This window comes from Protopterus annectens, chromosome 9.part0, assembly GCF_019279795.1.
Source record: "Protopterus annectens isolate FY-2018-M chromosome 9.part0, PAN1.0, whole genome shotgun sequence".
Classification (NCBI taxonomy): Eukaryota; Metazoa; Chordata; order Ceratodontiformes; family Protopteridae; genus Protopterus; species Protopterus annectens.
The window spans coordinates 555,805,844-555,827,474 of record NC_056743.1 but is presented as its reverse complement, the minus strand read 5'-3'; positions in this window follow the sequence as shown (position 1 = coordinate 555,827,474).

Below are 21,631 nucleotides of genomic sequence, written 5' to 3'. Positions count from 1 at the left end.
AAAAAAAGAGTTTTTAAAAATCTTAAGGAGAATAAGCTTAAGGCACTAGTATAAAATCACAAAATAATTGCATCATTATAACTAATGCCAACAAAGGTGTTGCAGTGGAGGTTTGGCATAAGGTGTTATCACAATAAAGCTTTTTTATTGTTTCCTACCTTTTGATTATACTTGTGAATTAACACTGGTAGTTTCTATTTTGGAGTATTTTCAGGTATCTGGGATAATGTTCCCATAACTTAGACATCAGTTAATCTGTGGTTGGGCAGAGAAGATGCATTTATCTTCAGCCCAAAATACATAAATACCATGATCTATTTCTGGCAGACCTATTGTTTCTATAACTGGTTCATTATCCAAGCCATTTTCTAAGAGAGATGCCTTAAATCTCTGCTCCCTTTGATCAGGTCTCAACTGCATGACACTTGAGTTTCTACAGATGTTCACTGATGTGCAGGTAGAAAGGCAGTGGTCAACTCTGTACTGTAGATGTCAATTCACCATATCCTTATCACCCATAATGATGGTTTGGGGCCCTTAGATAGTGGCCCTCTGAAGTGGATTTGTATTTGTTTGTGTTTAATAACTTTTTAGTTCAGTTCACTGAGCTTGCTTTAACTCACATTTTCGTCTTATACTGTTCACGATTTCTATTATAATGACTTAAGTTTTTTACAGCTTAGGGGTACTGCCACATATGTGGCATTTTGCGCACTTATATGCCAGTATTTTCATGGGATATTTTGAACAAGTACTACTTACTACTATATGACATCAAGATTTTTTTTATTTAATAGATATATGAAGATGCTACTTAGATGATGATTGGATCTTCTGGAAGGACCCACAATCTATTTTAATGAATTTGAATATCTGAATTGTAATGGTTTTGGTATTAGATTTACTGATAATTTACCTTTTTTTTTTTTTTTTTTTTTTTTTTTTTTTTTTATAGATGTTAATACTACTAAAATGTTGGATGATATGCTTATAATAATTTTGTAAAAATACTCTACTACATTCTATCGGTAGCGACCCTATATGCATATAAAAAGTATTCATAAATGTCAGTCTATGAGAAGGATAATGCAGACTTGAATGGTTGAGGCTATGACTTCTGAGTTAACCCATATTTTTTTCATAGGACTTACAAAATGCAACAAGATATGTCTGCTAGATATGCGATTTTTAGTTTTTTTTATATATCGAGATACAAATGAAAAGAGATTATCTAGCCCTAGGTTTGTTACATTATGGGTACAAATTCAGTGCCATCGGAAACATTGATTCTCAATGGGACAAGTTGTCTGCTGACTATGTTCTTTGTAATATACCAATACATGAAGGTTTTGCTTTGAATGGTGACATTGAAGTGATTCTTAGCTAAGAGGTCAGTGGGTCCTGATAATTTCTTGGGAGTTTATTATGTGGCGGCAGTTCTTTCTGCGGTTATATGCATTCTGATGCATCATTGCCAACTAGAAATACTAAGAATATTTTTTTTGTTATTGTGGTACTATTAGATGTGATTCATCTAATGCTGTTTACCTGGCTGCATGTTTCTGTGATGTCTCCTATTTTGGCAGTATTTCGTTCACATCTTTTTAAGGAACAAATCTGTCACTGTCTCAGCAATATCTTCTGTAAATGAGTGCAATGCATTACTTAAGCCTATTAAAGTACACCCCAAAGCTTATTGTCTCTTTATATGTATTAATTGCATTCTTTCCAAAATGCAATTCATTAGATATTGTATGGAAGTACCACTAGATTGGAGTGAAAGCGTTTGGATTTTCTTTACTGGTACCCATTTAAGTCTTAGTTTGAATGAGAACATATAATTTTCTTTTGTATGTTTACTGTTTCTTTCATTTATATTTGATAGAACAATTGGATCATGAGCATTTTTTTTCCCCCATCGGTGCTCATTTAAGTCTTGTTTTGAATGGATATGCAATATTTTGTGATTATATTTACTCAGTTAATGTTCCAGCAAGGTTCAGTATATGATGTAGTGCACTAGCACATTATAGTACATCCAGATTCCTGTCTTGTTTTCAGAGGTATTGTTTACATTCAACTTTAAATACAGTTTACTAGATATTGCATGGAATAAGCATTGGATAACATTTTGATAAAATATTTTATTGATTTTGATTTTAGCATTGGTTTGTATATCAATGTACAAGTGCACTTCTTCAGTTTGTACAGGTTCTTCACTGGGGGGGCAGATTTGAACATATATGCATGGCACCTTGTATGCAGTTTACTTATTTTGGTACAGTACAGAAGTCGGCCTAGTTTACCAAACGGAATATTTCCAAACATTATCCAGGTTTACTTTATTTGCATTTGCTCCAGATGGGAACTGAATGGAGAAATCCAATGCGCTGAACTGTTTTTGAGCAAAAAGTTTCATTAATGTCCATCACATTATCCTGTTTTTCCCTCTGCGTAAGTAATTAAATTCATTAGCCGTCTCCCATCCTGCATCAAGCTGGGGGAAACTTTAGAGGTTTTTTTTGTAATATCAGTACTTCTTCCTTGCAAACTCCAATAACTTTTATAGCATCTCGAAACTAAGCAGCGAAGTTGACAATCTTAGCTTGGCTATTTAAATGCAAAATTGCATACACAGGTTTTGAGTAGTTTATATTTCATAGGCAAATACATGGGAATGATTAAAAAGATCCACTTTTAGATCAAATTTTCTCCATAGTACTTTAAACGCTCATGATGGATATAAAACTGAAACTCAATTTGCAGTTGGAAGCCATGTACCACCTACCCTGTAGATCAAATTACCTTATTTAAAAATAAGAGGAAATAATGCTAATAGTACATAATGTCTTTGAAGGACACATTTCATTCATTGTGTTCTTATTGTTTCTCACATTTAAGCCTTTGAACGGGTGCATTTTTTTCAGATTCAGTCTCGTTTTAACGTTATAATTATGTTCAACTTGTGGTTGTTTATAAAACTGAGTTCTGAAGATTTTAAATGTACTCCAGTCAACAGCACACACTCCCTTCCCCTAGTCTGCAGCACAAAAGCTCATCCCTCTTCTTTAAAAGCATAATTAATAATTAAGCTAGGACAAATTGCAATAATGGAAAAGAATAACAGTGAAGTGCAGCTTGATTGCAAAATGAGCTTGAACACTTTATGGGCAGATGGCAGTGGGCAGTCACTGATTTGTTCCCTGCTGGAAGCTTTTGCTTAACTGAAGTGATTTTAAAACATGCTGTGCAGTACAGGATTCATAGTCTATTAATAAATTGACATCCTTGGAAATATGATGTATTAAAACTATTGAAACTAACAAATACATTTTCTGTGATTAGCTTTAACATTGTATTGGAATTAAGTTGGTCCTAGTTGTGAACAAATTTATTGCTGAAACAGAGCCCTTTCCAATAAGAAGGGTTATAAGTCTTGGACTGAGCTGTTTCTTGTAATGTTTGTGTTTTATATCATTTTTGTCTATGTGAAAGAATTGTTAGGATAAAGCATTCAAGCTTTACATAATTGTTTAAACATTATGTCCACGGAGTATAAAAGGAGCATGCTTACTGACACTTTTTGAGTTGATGAGGAGGATATCTGCTTTGAAGCTCATGCATTTATTGTTACCCAGAAAAGATTTATGTCCATAAATACTGAGCCAGAAACTTGATGGATCATGAACAGCTTTTAACTTTCTCCCTTTTCCCGCAACCTGCCAGCTTAATTTAAATGGTTGTCTTAATGTCAAATGTCCATGTTTCTGCTGCTTCTATTTAAATTTCTCTATCTACAATCCTAAAACACTATCAAGAAAATTGTATCTCGTCTTCCTTTCTCAATAAATAGTAATAATAATTTCACACATTGTTCAATAGCTACTTTCTTTCAAACTGCTGGACTAGTTTTTCAAAAAGTATTTTTCTCTGGACTACAGATTCAGCTGGGCAGGGACATAACACTTCCTATAACATTCCTTTTCTCCATCTCCTGTATAAGGGAGCCCACATGGTTTACTTTGATATGTTGTTACATCTTTTGTAGATCTTGCACAGTTTACACCATCGTATCACTTCCACAGTTTATCCTTCTGCAATTTTTATAATTGACCAACCCCTGCCTGCAGAGAGGGGTACTAAACATTTCCTGTTGATTGTACATCTCGATTCTTCTGTGGAATTTATGGCTTGTCCTAATTACCTTTTTAGTATTGGTTCTGTGTGATCATATCATTTGATTTTTACTGCCATTATGTCTCTTTGCATATACTACCCTTCCATTTTTTTTCTTGCATGACAATTACTTAGTCCACATCTGAATCGGGTCAGTAATATTGCATTCTGAACCATTTTCACGGAGCTAGATCAGACTATTATAATGCCCACTTAAGGTCCATGCTTAAGTGGTTCCACAGGTATGAGAGGACTTGCCAGTAGATGGAAAACAGTAACATTTGGGGTTTTGTCTCCCTTAAGGGACATTCTAGGTACATCCCTGATTCATGATAATAGCACTTTTGTTTTAGGACAGGAGTGCTATAGAAGGAATGTTACAAAAATCAAAGAAGGAAATTCCATGAGGTCAGACTGGGCCTTCATGGAGACTCTAGCTAGTTTAAATGGAGAAGGATGATGGATGAAAATTAACACACAAACAATATATTGATATGCTGTATGATGGTCTTGCAGATGCACCCGCTGTAAACAATCATACTTGAGGTAATCAATTGTAGAGGTAGGCAGAAAGGGCAGTATAACTGGAATTCCCCACTACCCGAGATTTGTGATTAAGAACAAAAGGATATTATGCCCAGTCCTCCAGCTTGGCCATCTTTTTCCTGATTTTTAGCAGTTTGGTACTCAAATATATATGTCTATTTCATACTGTATAGCAACTAGAAGTGGTGGTATTTTCATCAATTCTGTAGCGAGACCAATATTAAGGACAAAGACCAATCCAGAGGCTTAACACAGTGTTGGCCATGTAATGTGTAACAAATTAAATGTACTGACCCAGTCTTGAAATGAGACCAAAGTGTTTTTTAATCCTGTAAATACATCTCACTCACTTGACAACCCCTTACCTCTCTACTACTGCTGTTCTGTCTCTTCTATTTTTTACTGAAAATACCCCTCAAAACAGAAGCCCCTAGTAACACCTTCTGTCCTGTAAGCATTACCTTTTTACAGCATTCTTCTGCTACTACTAGGGTAATGGCACCCTTACTTGTCTTCATCTTTATTCTTAGCCTTAACGTTAGACCTGGTAGTACTCTAAATAAATATACTTCATTACAGTAGTCTTGCTCTTACTCTTGCGTTTAACAGTACTCTGCTCCTATGCAGCAGTGTTGCACTTACCGTTAACTTTACTCATAACAATACTCTTTGCTCCTATGCAGCAGTGTTGCACTTACCGTTAACTTTACTCATAACAATACTCTGAAGTGGAACAGTATGTGTTTCCCTATAAATTCTGTATGCCTTCTTAAAATTAAATTAGGTCTGATTACATTGTTTATTTAATACTTTATTACTGTTAACTTTTACCTTATTTTAACACCAATAATGGACTACTGTCTGCCATGCATAATGCAGTTAGCTCAATTTTAATATACAGAAATGTATACCACCACACTGTATCTGCATGTAAAGAGATGCATAGATGCAGCTGTACCCTGTAGGAGCAAGGGCAAACAGAAACAAACCCACATGGTGGAACCATAATAACAGTCCTTATAATAAAAGCAAAAGAATTTTAACCAAAAGAAAGAGTAATTCCCAGCATTTTAGAGGCATTGTCATTGAAATTATCAAACAGCTCAGGAGCTTAATAAAATTCACTAAGCATTTTTTAAATTGTTTGTAATCTTAAAAGCACAATGCAACAATATCCTGAGCTATTTGTGAACAATGTTATCTACACGGGGGCTGAAGATAAAGCAAACCTACTGGCTGATAAATTTAGCCATAACTTTTCCCATCTCTCCCTTTCATCTGACCCTCAAAGTATACATGAACCTGCCTTGCCTCCAGCTGTCAAATTAGGCCAAGTCCTAAGAGTGTTAATAGCTAAAAATACTGCATTGATGGGTCCTGACAATATCCCTGGCTGCATCTTAAATAGTATGAAGCATATAGCCACACTCCTACCAACACTGTTCAGTCTCGGCTAAGTACCAGCTGAATATATAACAGCTACAGTCATTCTCCTGCATAAATGAGGACCTTCTACAGACCCCGGCAATTGCAGACTCATAAGGCTGGCCAGCTTTCTATTCAAGGCTATGGAAAGGCTTATAGAATTTAATCAATCACGACATAGAAAACCTCCAAACAGTGAACCCATCTCAATTTGTATTTGTCAAGGGCAGGTCATGCTTAGTCATCTTGGAGGAATTTTTGAAAAGGTAAGCAAAGCAGTGGATGAAGGCAAAATTGTACATGACCCACATCTCAGCCTGGGTAAAGTGTTTTTACAAAATTCCCCACTCAGGCATAGCAAGAAAGATAAACTGGGAATAAACCCCTATGTTACCTGATGGATTGCTACTTGGCTTGCAGGATGCAAATAATTTATAGGGGAAGTTACCTCCACAGAGACCAGTCACCAGTGGAGTTCTCTAGCGTTGTGTGATGGGACGTCTCCTGTTTCACATTTACTGTTTTAAGTAAATGGCAATAGCAAAAGGCTCAAACTGACTTAGTTTGCAGATGACTAGAAGCTTGGAGCAGTCATTGAAACCCCAAATGACTTGGCCATCCTGCAGGAAACTTTGTCTCAAATAAGTAACTGATGCCAAAAATCATAGACTGAAACTAAATGCCAAACAATGCATTATTGTATCCTGTGAGAAGTCCTCTACTCCAGGGGACTGCCACATTGAGAATGTACCCCTAAGATTTGACCCAGTTTGGGATTTGAGAACTTATGTGGATAGTGACCTATCTTTTTTGAACAGCTTGTGCCTATTGTAAGTCCTTCTATACTGCACAGCTTATAAACAAAGGGATGGTGTCTAGATCTGGGGATGTCATTGGGCCTTGTCCTTTACTTGGCCCTCATTAGGCCAATCATTGAGTATAATGCCTCTTTTGTCCAGATACAACAGGAATGCTCAGAGAGAGGCCTTACTAAAATGATATGACTGGTCCTGTTACTTCACTCTATGTCCAATAGACTACTAAGAGGTGACCTGTGTCTAGCATACAGGACATCCTTAGACTCATTGCTGATGGATTTTCTGTACATTGGCAAGTCGTATGGTATCAGAATTACTCATTCTAGAGATCTAAACCCTTGGTCATCAAGAGAATAGTTTGGAGAGGCTGGTATATCTCCGAGGATACTATTGCTGTGGGACAGACTCACCATCCGTGTAAAACAAAATTAGTCCCTGTCCATATTGAAGTAAAACTTGGATGTATGAATGGGAAACAGAAAATTTACTCCATGACTGCACCCTGTACTACTAATGGAAAGAGACCGCTCCTAAATACTTTATGCCATGAATGGGTCCTCTCAAATTATCAGTTGTATGATCCCTAGTTATTCTCATTGGAGGTAACCTATGATTATTGACCATGGGATAGGCAAGGCCAATCTAAAACCAAATGGGTTAGGTTATTTTGAGAACAAAAAGGAAAACTGGGCTTAAAATGGCCCGCATGGGCAGGTAGCCCAGTACTTGGGTATGAACTTATGTATAACACTCTAGCACATCTTAATTATAAAATATTTTACTCTATCCTCAATTCCAAATGTCTACAGGTAAGAAATATTGCATATATGAGTGCAGTGGAGCAGTGTTGTTGCTTTGCAGCAAGAGTTTCTCTGATTCAATTCTTGGCTAGGGTGCCTTATACGTAGAGTATGCATGTCCTCCCTGCTTTCGTGTTGGTTTCCTTCCACTTTCCAAAGACGTGTCTGGAATGTTTCTCCCTGGGACTCTACTGGAAATGGCCTCTGTCCCATTCAGACTTTCCCAGAAAGCAAATATTAAATAAAATATTTCAGTGTTGAACTCCCTGTTCTAAACTGAAATGTGGTATAGTTACAGGAATATGTATGTGCTGTTTTTGTAGTAAGTTATCTATAACATGATTTGTAAGTTGACCTTTGGAGCATATGGACTTAAATATTTCATTTGTTTTACAAGTCTTAAGAGATTATCTCCCTGGGCACCTACAAAATGGATTAGCACATGTGGGCACACAGTTAACAGATATAAGGTAAACTCAAAAAATCTCAGTAATATTAACCACATATTGGAATGGGGTACATTTACTGTTGTAGGTTGCGTTATTCATCTGGTCTATCCATGATACAACTCCTAGACCTCTTCCTAGGGTATGTTTCTTAATTTTGGACTATTTGTGGTGCACTGACCTTTTCTGTGTAGTCGTAATACACAGCACTCATACTCCCTATTTTAGACACATTGTCAGATAAATTTATTACATTCATTTGATTCACATTTCATACTAAATACACTAATCCTTTCTGTAATAAAATTTCTGTTGCAGATGGGAAAACATTAATTTGCACCATAATAGAAACCTTACGTTGCATAGCAGTTGAAAGCAAAATTGTCAGCTTATATATTGAATATTTAAGTAAATGTTACAGTTGCAGGAAAAATAGCACAAAACAATACGTTTTCTGAATTACATTTACTCAGGCTACAATTGTTAAATTAACAAAAGAATGTTAATTAGTTGCCTCTGTTTTAGAAGATGCAAATGCATTTCTGGATGTGTTATTAACAGTCCTCAGTAAATTGCGTTGGCAACAGATCTGCCTAGGTCACATAAATTAATTAGAAATTGGCTCCTGCAAATGTAGGAGTGACATATTGGTGTTCTACAGATTTTTTTCTGTTGGTAGGGCAATGCAAATCGGAGACAATACTAAAGAAATACACTGAAAAGATTGTGACCCACCAGTACTGCAGCTGAGAGTTCAGTTGTGATGTAAGAAGCAGTGAAAAGAGACTTTTGGTCAAAATGCTGCGCCTTTAATGTGAATGAGAGAGGTGTAGAATGCAGAGAAAGGGGCAAACATCGAAGTAGAGGGAAGTTGGCCATCTCTGTCAGTGTGAATGGGTGAAGGGCAGAAAATGTCTGTTTTTAATGTACTGCTATGAGTGTCAGTGTAAGTTAGCTTTTCGTTCGACATGTGAAAACCTTTCAATTAAATGACACTGGTATTGTAAGATGAAACTTCTAGATTTTGTTGGGAGGGAATCGTAGAGAAGACCTTTTAGCAGACTTAGTCAAATTATTAATATACATCATTATAGATTTTTTTTGAGGATTTCTAAGACTTTAAGTGCTGTACAGTTGTAATGTATGCTACATAATTAATTTCAGATTCTTTCTTTTGCCTGTCATCCTATCTTTACAGTCTCTCTGCCTGCCTGTATAACTGCTTTACAAGAAGTAATATTATCTTCATAAGCTAGCTGAGCATTCAGTTATTTGTCTTGATTTCAGCAATCTGTCCTAACTTTTTGATGCAACCTAATCTTAAGTAACTGCATTTTTTCCTATTGATGCCCTTTTTTGCAGCCATCATAGGATGCCTACCTCAGGAAATGTCATTAAAATAAAATTCAGATGCTAAATCCATCATCCATCAAATAGCATTCCTCTCCCACTTGACAAATACAGATATGATTTATATATTATATATATATATATATATATATATAATATAATTTTTTTTTTTTTTTTTTTAATTTTGTTTTTACCTTAATCATTCATTGCAAAGGATGCCAGTTTTTTAGCAGGTGCAAGTTTACCAAGAATGATTGTATTTTGGAATGATGACCAGATAAGCACAGGAACACATGTGATGATATACCCCAAAGCTCATCTTCTAAAAACTTAATCGTATCTTTATTAGATACTGTGTGATAAAATGGGTTTTCCTGAAAATATCGAAATCTCAAAAGATTGAAGACAAGATTGTTGAGATGAAATCAGTGAAAACTCATTTCAACGAAGGGCCCAGTCTGAATGTATTCCTACAGTAAGTAAGACTTGTTGGCCAACAAGGTGAACTTTGCCCTTTTTCCAGCTGTAGTGTGATGTCTGAGTTGGTACATTGTTTGGGGGGGTGGGTGACATAGCCCCCCACCTGGCTGTGTTAGGGGTGGTGCAGTTTCATTTTCATGACATTCGGTGATGGTGGTTACTTACCCTGGGAAGATATTAGTTCTGGTCTTTTGCTGAAGTGGGTTCTCACAGATTTCATCTCTGCTATGTCATCTTCGATCTTCTGGGGTTTTGATGTTCTGAAGTAGACCCAATAAAATATATAATGGCTTTATTTTCTTTTTCTCAAGTGACATATTAACATAAAAATTTCACCCAGGATAAGTGTGTTTTTTGGCCTTGTTTTAATTCTTTTTACAAATGTGTTGATAGTTCTGCTAGAGAGATTTGAGCTGAAACTTTTTTCACATATACTTCAATACCTATTGTACCATATGATGCCTTTGTATCTTTAATGTGGTTCTGTGCCCTGCACTTTAAACATATATGCAGGAAATAATTTAGTGTGGTTAATAGGTTGGAGATGTATGCATATGTTTATGTGCAAAGGTCATTTTGGCATGCAACTGTATTAAGGACAGTTGTGAATATCTTGTGTGATAATTTTATAAATATTGTCTTATTCAATATTTATGGGACATTATACAAGTTGGATAATTAAAATATCAATATCTTAACCAACTGCAGTTTTGTTGGAACCAGTGGGTAACTGTATAAGCTTAAAAAAATTATGTAGCATTATCTATTATTATGGGTATTCTGTTGGAGCTAGAAGGCTGCTAGCAAGTGTGACATGGCCTTTACAAATTCAGTCTTGCTAATATGGTAGCCTTTCTGTCAGGAGGAGTTAAAGTTTTGCAGTCAAATGCGCATTATGTAATTCTCTTATTTTTTAAACTCATAATATTGCAAATACCTGTATAAGAGACAGTATGGTCCTCACATGGGATGCCATTTTGCATAATATTTGTAGCTTTGAAATTGACTTCCAGTTATGTACCATTATTAGGTCTAGAACAGCAAGTGTCTGCCAAAATGGGTAATATGATGTGGTAGCAAAATTAATTTTGTGATACTACACCCAGTTATATAACACCAGTGTGTGAACAGATTCTATACTGCATTTTATAACTCCGTTGTAAATGCAGACATGCAGACATATGACAGAAGGCAGAAAATAACTTTGCCATCTTCTGCTTGATTAATGCAGAAGCCTTTACAGTTCTAAGCTCATCACTCTGAAGTGCATTATACCTCTTTACAAAATATCAAATACAATTTCTTTTAGACTATATTAAAAACCTAGGTGAATTTGTGGAACAAGTTTAATGAATAGTGGCCACACCTATGGGTTCTACTTAAAAACGTCAAACTCATAACTTCTTATTTCAAAACAGCGAGACCATAAGATAAAAAATTCAAAACATGTAAAACTCATAACATCGAATCTCATAACACTGAAAACTACAAAGCAAATATAAATAACGTACCCTCCACCTATAACGCCACCAAATGAAAAAACACACTTTTTACTATGTTTCTGCATGGGGCAAGCCCCCCTCCCACTCCTGTAAATTAACTATACCAACTCCGAGATCGTACTATGGTGGGAAAAAGTTAATTTCCTAACCCCACTGTATCACGATCACCATAAAGAATGTACACACAATGTCTAAATCACTTGCCTGTAGGGCCTAAAAACACACACAAAGTGGCATAATAAACACTATGCAGATTAACAGAATAAACTATAACATTTACATGTTTGATGATGCACTACTCCATTTTATACATTTTCGATGTAAAATTCGATACGAGTTTTCGTTTTGAAGTGAAACCCACCTATGTACCCACCATCAGGGCAATTTAAGACGATTCTGAGTCCGATAACCAAGTTCGGAGATGGGGGCAGCATTATGCCTCTTAGTTGTTTTGGTTCCCCAGAAATGTCTCTCCCTTTATCATGGTACTCATTTGAGATGGTTTGGAATTTTTCATATAAATGAACTTCTCCTCTTGCTTTCCCATAAGGGTACTTCTATCTAGGAAATTCTCAGTTTTGCCTCTCAAGGGTTTTGTTGCTAGGAATCTGATTATAACCAAATCTCCACTGGTTCTTTCCACTTGGAAGTGTCCAAAATGTGCATTGTCTCCTGATCCCTCCCAGTTACTATGAGCATACTAAGCTGATGGTCCTTTAGTCCAGTTCAAAGGAAGACTAACATGCATTTTATTCAAGCTCTACTAGGTCACTTTTTTGAACCACTTGCTCAACTGTAGAAAAGCAGAGCTTACAGATTTATTTAAATCATTGAAGTCATCAATAATAATTTCACTTCATTGAACAAAATATGCAAAGAAAAGAACATTCATTAGTTACAATGTGTATGATTTATGTACATACATGTATATAATATGCATATATGTATCTACTGAAGTTAGTCTAAACATTAGTAGATTGACACTAAACACCGATTTCAAAATTGTGAAAAAAAACGGCATTCTAATATGCATCCTCTGAGGCACAATCTTGGACCATGCAAAATAAGTCTAGTGTTTTTATACAGAGGGCAAGCTACCTTGCACCCCCCCCCACACCCATTGCTAATTATATATACTACTGCTAAAACTGCACAGTCACCTAGGAAGGGTTACGTTCCCCAGCCTCGAAGGATCACCAGTCTTAAACACCTGTCGCCCATCAGTTTTGCCAACAGAAGAGACTACATTTGGCAGTTTTGCTTATTCTAGATCCATCTATATAGATGTGCATGTATAAATGGTCAAGTATGTACATATGTATATGTGGGGCTATTTCATATGATTGAAAGACCATTTGATCGCAAGTTCATATAATCGAAAACCAGTATTCAAGGCATAATCGAAAACCAGTATTCAAGGCATAAAACGGGGATATTTCCCCCTCCCCAATGTGCGACCCTGGAGTTGGTGTATATATAGTTAGAGGGGATGTGGTGGGCGCAGCCCCCCACCTATTTTCCTTTAAAATCTGTTCTTTGTTTTATTTCCTTCTTTTAAAGGAAACTGAGTGGGGAGCTTCACCCCCCCACACCCACCTATGTGGGGGGCTACACCCCCCCATCTTCATTCATCAATGGTATCTTCATTCATTAGAAATTCTTATCAACCCATCCTTTTTTTTTTTTCTAATCTGTCAATATCCGTTTTAATTTTTTTTCTTTATGCAATCCATATGGGACTATATTCTTAGATTTTCTGAAGTCATTTCCAAAACATTTTCTTCTAAAGTAAGATTTAAAAACCCAAGAATCTTTTACATTCAAAAAATACATTGACCAAGCTGTGTTCATGTTTGAAAATCCATCTGTGTGTTTTCTTTATGCTCAGATATTCAGATTTATATTTCCTTTTATATGTCGAGCACTATAAGCAGTCTGAAAAGAATGTGTTTACAGAATGAGCATCAGCCAAAATGATTTTACTTGTATTTAAAAATATTCCTGAAGTTTATATGAACATTTAGTTACTGCATGCCTCTACCCAGTTTTATTGCATGCATTTTCTTCCTAAAATATTTCCATATGACTAAATATAACTCCAAATATCTGAAAGAAACAATATAAGTGGTATGTGTGCATATCTTTCTCTCACATATATATATAATGTGTGTATGTATATATGTATATGTGTGTGTGTGTGTGTGTGTGTGTGTGTGTGTGTGTATATATATATATATATATATATATATATATATATATATATATATATATATATATTAATGTGTGTGTGTGTGTGTGTATATATATATATATATATATATATATATATATATATATATATTAATGTGTGTGTATGTGTGTGTATATATATATGTGTATGTGTATATATATATATATATATATATATATTGTGTGTGTGTGTGTATGTGTGTGTATATATATATATGTGTGTATATATATATATATATATATATATATATATATATATATATATATATATGTATGTATATATATATATATATACACATACACACACACAGAGTGTTTCTGAGAGAGACTTTTTGTTTTTGGAGCATAATCTTTCAGATGTATATTTTCCTTTCTAATTTGAAAATTCCCTTGGCTTTAGTTTCATACTTCTGCTATTATAAATATCCAACAATAATCTTAAGTTATTTCCTATCTCACCATGTGCTTCTCTTAATAATGATAAAGTCAATAAGCAATTTGTCAGTTTTGTTCCATCATAGTGTGTCATTGAGACATTCTGTGCATCCAATACTGTAAAGACATGTTTTCTTTAATGGGAACCCCATAAATGGCTGTCATCATCCACAAGGTTGCAAGGCAAATAATTAATAGTAGGTTGTCGGGTCTTTTTTTCCCCATATCTCTCACGTGTAACTGCAGACAATCCAGAGTTGCCAATGCCTTTAGGAAATGAATAGCATAAATAGATTTTAATCCGCAACTGTGATATTTTTTTTAACATCCAATATAAAGAGGCTTTCAGATCCAGCAATATCAAGATCATATCCAAGAACTGGTCGTGGCTTTAGTTTTATACTGTTATAAAATAATACAGTAGTACCAGTGGCTGGAGTGCCTTCTGTGTGGAGTCTGCATGTCTTCCCCGTGGTTGGGTGGGCATTCGAAAGACATGCGTAAATGGGCATGCCTTCGTTGAAGGTTGAACGTCTAGCTGGCACCTCGGCATTCGTGGAAATCTACTGCCAGTCATTAGTGGATCAGAGTTCTGCTGTGGCGACCCCTAACCAGGAAAAGCCGAAAGACCACAACCACCACCAGTGCACATTTCAGTCAAAATGTGCCACAGAATCTTCCTACCACACAATTTGCTTATTAGATTCAGATAAAACTTTGTGCTGTTTTGCATTAAATATAATGTTAAGACGATAAAATGGAACACAAGAAATGTCGAGTACCATTTCAATATTACTGGACTTCCTAATGACATCTAAGTGCAGTTAGAATGAATAAATACAGTTTTAAAGTTGCATGTCTTCTTTCTGTTCTCCTGCTTTTTTTTCTGCCTAATAAACCTTTTTCATGTTTCTATACTATCTCTTACTCTGCCTGTATCCTCATCTGTTCTGTCATCCTCCTCACTTTCTGCTTCATTTTCAGACTCTATATACAATATTTGTGCTTTTCCTCTAAATTACCTATTTCTTTTAATTAACTATCATTTTTATTACTGATTGCATCACTTACTTATTCTTGCTACTTTTATTTACATTCTTTACCACTTCCTTTCTTTCAAGAAAGCATTAACATTCTGTTCTATTGCATCTCACTCCTACCAGAAAAATGTGTTTGGTACAGTTTATTTTTGTAATTTGCTTTCAAAGATTCCCATTCCTCAACGTTCTTATGCAAAATTAATATGTACATCTGCGTAGGCTTCCCTTCTTATGCAAAATTAATATGTACATCTGCGTAGGCTTCCCATATGCTGGACCAAATTCCTGTTTAATCTAAGATTGCATAACTCCATGTACATTTGCACTTTTTTCTTCAAGAAAAGTCTGGTTTCCTACCATATCAAATACACCAGTCTCAAATATTTGCAACTTGAAATATATAGTCAGTCCATAGACTCTTGCTTTTTGCTTTCCAAAGCAGCAACAAACATGGGTATCAGTCAGTCATTTAAAAAGTTAATATCTGAATTTTTTGCTTGTTTGTTATTTTTTTTTTTTTGTATTGAGGGTGTAACTTTTTCGAACAAATAAAGTATTTTAACAAGAAAACAGTGCTGACATAATAAATTTTACAAGTGTAAATTAACTTTTCTTTTCATGATATATTACTTATGCAAAACTCCTGAACAAATGAATGTTGAAGTGTCAGGTGAGGGTGAATATATGAAGCTAGGTAGCTAAATATGTAGGTTGTCTTAACTAATCTCACTAGTGGTCATACAATTATTGAATGTAAGATGGACAACTGTCAACAGTTCTCAAATGCTGCTAAACATGACAATAGATTTTGTAACAAGTCCGTTTTATATCTGCTGCTGTAATCTTCGTCTGGGACAACTCCAGAAACCATTGCCACATGAAACCAAAATACTCCTAACCTGACATCTGCAGCACATAGCAGCAACAGGGAATATAATAGTTTACATTTCAGGATGAAGTCTAGCTGATTAAGACCATTACATGCATATTGGTGTCATACAGGGTCTACAGCAATGAAAAGCAGATTTTAGGACCGTTACAAGGACAGCATGGCTGATCCTTTCAGCTGGATTATTACTCCTTTGCAATGTCCTCATGAGGATTACATTGGGCCTTTATAAGAAAAGACTTGTGTGTCTAGGTTTTGAGTGAAGTGAATTCTCATTGTAAAACCTTTACAATGTATAAATGACTAGACTGACTTTAGAATTCCAGCTGTGACATAAGATTGTGTGATATAATGGTGTAGTTAACTTAAATCACTCCCATATATTTTCATATTAACTACTGAGGGAAGATTTCATAAATGACTTCTCAGTCATGTTTGAGAACCCCATCTGCATTTCACCAACATCTTGCAAAAGTCAGGAAGGGCTGCAGAGTTAAACTCATCTAAAGAAATAGGACTAATAAGAAAACTTCCCCCAACCACACACACACACATGAGAGAATTCCTTGAGAAGCCTGAATATTAATTCAAAATTGTGGAAAAAAATAAATGCCTCTCATTTTCTGGAGCACCCTATTGTCACAGACTTCAGCAATGTATACTTGGGAGATGATGCTGGCATTTTTCAAGGGACAGGAGGCTTTTTGGGTCAGCATGATGAAAATCCTTGGCTTCATGTCTGTAAATAATTGGTCACTAAACAGATTGGAGAGGCTCAATGGGCAGTATTTATATTATGGATATGAAAACCCCCTTATTCTTGGGAGAATTATGCATGCTTATAGTACCTCTTGCATGTCCTGATGCTCACAGAAGATCTTAACATAGCCTATACTGCTAATAAATAAAATGATCCGGAATCTGTGATGATATGGGCTAGTGCCAGCATAGCCAGCAGGAGTTCTGTAAAGAATGTCCTTTGAATATGAAACTGATTTATACAAATGTATTAGAACTGTATGCCATTTAAAATTAAAATGTGTTTGTAAAGTTGGTAGTCTTTTTTAAAAACAAAAAAAAATAAAATTAATCAACAGTGGGTCCTGCTGGACAGAGAAGGAATCTAAATTAGACTGTATGTACATATGTTAGCAAAGGGAAGGGGATAAACAGCTAGCTAGTTTCTTTAAGAAAACTACTGTTAATTGGACAACCTGATGGCCCATGAAAGTGCTTATCTCTCACAGCTTTGAATAGGACTGGAGATAGCATATATGGAAAAACCCTTTGTTTCTTAGTACAGAAAATAGAGGGTAAGCCCTGGGCACTGCCATAAACATTAGCAAAATTTTAGATATGCATTTTATCACATCTATGCTAATATCCTGTCTCAAGCTTCAAATGGGAATAGTGAAAGAACCTAGAGTCAGATGACCAGATGAGGTCATTTTGCCAGCCATCTTGGAAATTTTAGATATTAAAAAGAAAAATCTCTTGGTATTCTGTCTTGGACCTGACAACACGAAGGACAATTCAGCACATCATCTGCCTTGTTCAGTTAATTAAGTAGGGAATAGTAATTCTAGATTGTCAGGAAAACATAATGTATCTTAGTTTAGATATAGTTTTTCTTTTTGCCTGACTCTGTCCATCAATGTTGTTTTCAATATTTCTACTAATTTGAACTCTTTGGTTTACTGTAAATATATTAAGTATTTTCATGCTATTTGGTCAAGTGTTCTCTTAAGAGTCTGGTGGTGTAGTTCTGTCACAAATAATACTAGTGTTTTCCGCAAGTAGACATTATTAGCTCAAGTCCTAGTTAATTTTCTATTTGTTTTTTTTTTCTGCTTGAATTAACAGTGCTAGGTACTGGGAACTGCCTTTAGTAATTCTAACTTTATTACTTTTGACTTATTTTGCTGTATAATATAAACATTATATTAATAAAGCCTGAAGATACATTCCCATTTTACTTTTATTTCCTTTTATTTCCTTTTACATTACCAGTATGTGCCATTTATTATAAATGCTTAAGGTACATTTCAGCAATATCAGAAATTTACTAGTTCCATTGAAATACTAACTACTAATTTTTTTTCTTATAACTAAATTTATTTATTGCATTATTGGACTAAAATGGTCGGTCATCCAGTTTGCCTGCTCTCAAATGCCAGCATCCTAGCAATTGCTATATTCAGGCAGTATAAAACACTTGTCTGATCCTCAAGAACAGCGAATTACTACATGCTATGTATATGTAAGTGATATAAGTGCTTAGCTAATCTGGAGTCCTCACACACAACATCTGAGCAAAATAGATCAAGACAACATTGCACACAAATACACAGCAAACTGTCATACACTGATGCCAGTAGAAAATCCATTCCTAAGCCTCAAAAGCCGTATTAAATGTAGAGGTCAGCATAAATAAAGCACTACATACATCAATTATCACTGGCAAATTAAAAGGGTACCAGGTGATAAAGCACTCCAAAATTAATGCACCTAGACACCCTTCTAAGAAGAGTGTACTAGTGAGTGGTAACCTAAATGCCAAAAACTCTGGGTCAGCTAAGACCTTTGACATATCGAGCACCCTAAAGACTCTTCAGGAAAAACCATTATTTACAGATTGTGGTGATCCATGTGGCTCTGAATGATTATCTATATAAAACCTTGAATGATATGCAGAGAGGCATGGCAGAGCTCTCCATGAATGTTAAATTTGCAGATAAGATTCTGCTTTTGAGCAGAATCCACCCTTTTCCTCGAATGATGCCCAAGTAAAAGGGAAGGAAAGATGGTTGGCAGCATCAATTTGCTGCATAGTCATTGTCACTCTAGAGGAATCCCATATGTCTCTGTAATGAAGGAAATGTAAGGTGGCCATACTTAATTTGTCTGGGATTGTTTGCACCTTTTGTTCCAGGACTTTTGCATACTAACTAAAGAATTTGCTGCTTCCTAGTCCCATTTTTAGGCAAAGCCTGCCTAATGGCCTAACAAACAGCAAGTGTTCTGCTCAACATCACCATCAACCCCCTTTTTCCCCTTTTTCTTCATGGTGTCTGGGTATCATGTTAACTGTCACCAACTCTCTCGAGTCAGTGGCACACTCCTGCCTTCAACACTCATGCCTGACTGTTGCAGATCTTCTTGCACACAATCTATGCACCTCTTTGCTGGACATCCTTGCTTCCTCTTACCTTCTTCCTGTTTGTCTCAAATCTTCCTCACCAGATTGCCTTCTGCTTTTCTACACATGTGCCCAAACCACTGTTATCTGTTCTCTGATCTTTCCTGCAATTGGAGCTACTTTGGCTTCTGCTCTTATGTCCTCATTTCTTCGTCTGTCCCACAGTGTGCATCCTACCACCTTTCTCAGGCACTTAATTCCATCACCTCTAGTTTCTTCAACTGTTATGCATTTATGGCCCAGGTTTCTGTACTATACAGTAATACTGGTCACACCACTATCTTGTACACCTTACTTTTCAGCTTTTGTCATTCTTCTGTCATAGACTACGCCTGATTCTAGCTTTGACCTCTTCATTCAGGCTACCCTTCTCCTCAACTAATCCTCTGAGATACTTGAAGCTGGTTACCTGTTCCACTATCTTCCCTTCTCTCTCTATTCTTGGCTTCTTCTGATTTCACCAATTTGCTGCCATTACCACTGTCTTACCTGTGCTTAGCTTCATCCCATGTGCCTTCAGATATGCATTCCATTCTCCTATCTTTTGCTGAAGTTCTGGCTCGGAGTCTGCCTGTACTGCCACATTGTCTGCATACAGCAGCTTTGTTTATCTGTCCCCTCCAACTTGTTTGCTAATGTAGTCTATCACCAGTATGAACAGCAGTGGGCTCAGAGATGAACCCTGATGTACACCCACTCCCACGGGAAGCATCTCTGTGATGCCGAACACTGTTCGGACTTGAGTTATTGGGTCCTTGTACATAGCCTGCACTAATTCTACCAATGTTTCCGAGACTTCAAACCACTGCAGTACTGCCCAGATCAGCTTTCTTGGGACCTTGTCATATGCTTTCTCCAAGTCTAGGAATGCCCAGTTGGACACTCCTCATATCTAGCTTCTTCTCAGGTATCTGTCTAGCTGCAAACATCGGGTCAGTTGTGCTGCATCTTGATCTGAATCCAAACTGCTCATCTCCCATATTACATTCTACTACTATGCGTATCCATTTATCGGTCATCCCCTCCAGAAGATTCATGCAATGTGATTTGAGTTTGATCACTCTGTACTGCCCACAGTTGTGGATGTCCCCTTTGGCCTTGTACACTGGCACAAGTATGCTTATTCTCCAGTCATCTGGGATATGTCTTTCTCTCCCCACTGCTATTAGTACCCTCAGGAGCCATTTCTCCCTATCTCATCCAGCTTCTTTATCACATCTGCTGTGACCTCATCTGACCCTGTTGCTTTCCCTGACTTCATCTTCCTTAGTGCTGTTCTTACTTCTAGGATGGACTCCTCCTCTTCTCTCATCATAGGATGCATCTGAGACAGTACAGCTTCTGTGGGTTTTCATTATTCAGAAGCTGCTCAAAATACTCCTGCCATCTGCCTTTGTCTTCTGGACTGGTGAACAGGTTGTTGCTGGCATCCTTTATGAAGGGTGTTTGACTATCTTCATCTTTCTTTGCTATTTCAACTTCTTTATTAGCCAAACAGTAGTCCTTCCTAACTTGGTCAGTCTTTTTTGTCTCCCACTTCTTCCTGCACTCTTCCTTTCTTTTGATGACTTCCTGGACTTCTGCATTCCACCACCTACTTTCCTTATGTACCTTATTTTCATACATGGGTCGACCATATATCTTTTCTGTAGTCCTAACACATGCTGTTTTTAGATTCTGCCATTCTTCAGCTCCACCTATTTCCTGCTCTCTTTTTGGGTGCTAGAGCCTTGAGTAATTCCTTGAACTATTGCTCAACATCAAGAGACTACAAAAGTTGCCTTATCTTGATGCCCTACTGCATTTGGTCCATGTACATGTCTGTTACAGGAATTTGGTGTTTAAATGCAGAAAGCACTCCCATTTTGTCTACCATCCCTTTCTGCCTGATAACTCCATTGGACTATATTTGCTAAAGATTATATCACTTTTAGAAAGATTCCTAGAGACCCAAGCATTGAACTGATCACAGGTAGGACAATAAAAAGGACCAACTGTTAGCGAATAACATGTTACAGAACCCCTACTATGCCCCACAAATTTAATTTCTTAAACTAGGTAAACTTCAAATTATCAGAATTTTTTTATTGTAAAAAAAACTTTACCCGATACTAAAAAGTGATGCCTATACATCAACTGCAGGTTGTCCCACACAATTTAGAGATTTCATAAACAAAACCTCCCTTGACCAAGTTGTCAAGAAACCCATTAGAAAAAAAATTTTGTTAAGGCTATTACACTCATGGCATGCCCCACACCCCAATACTCCCTTCCCAATTAAATCTTTTCACAAACT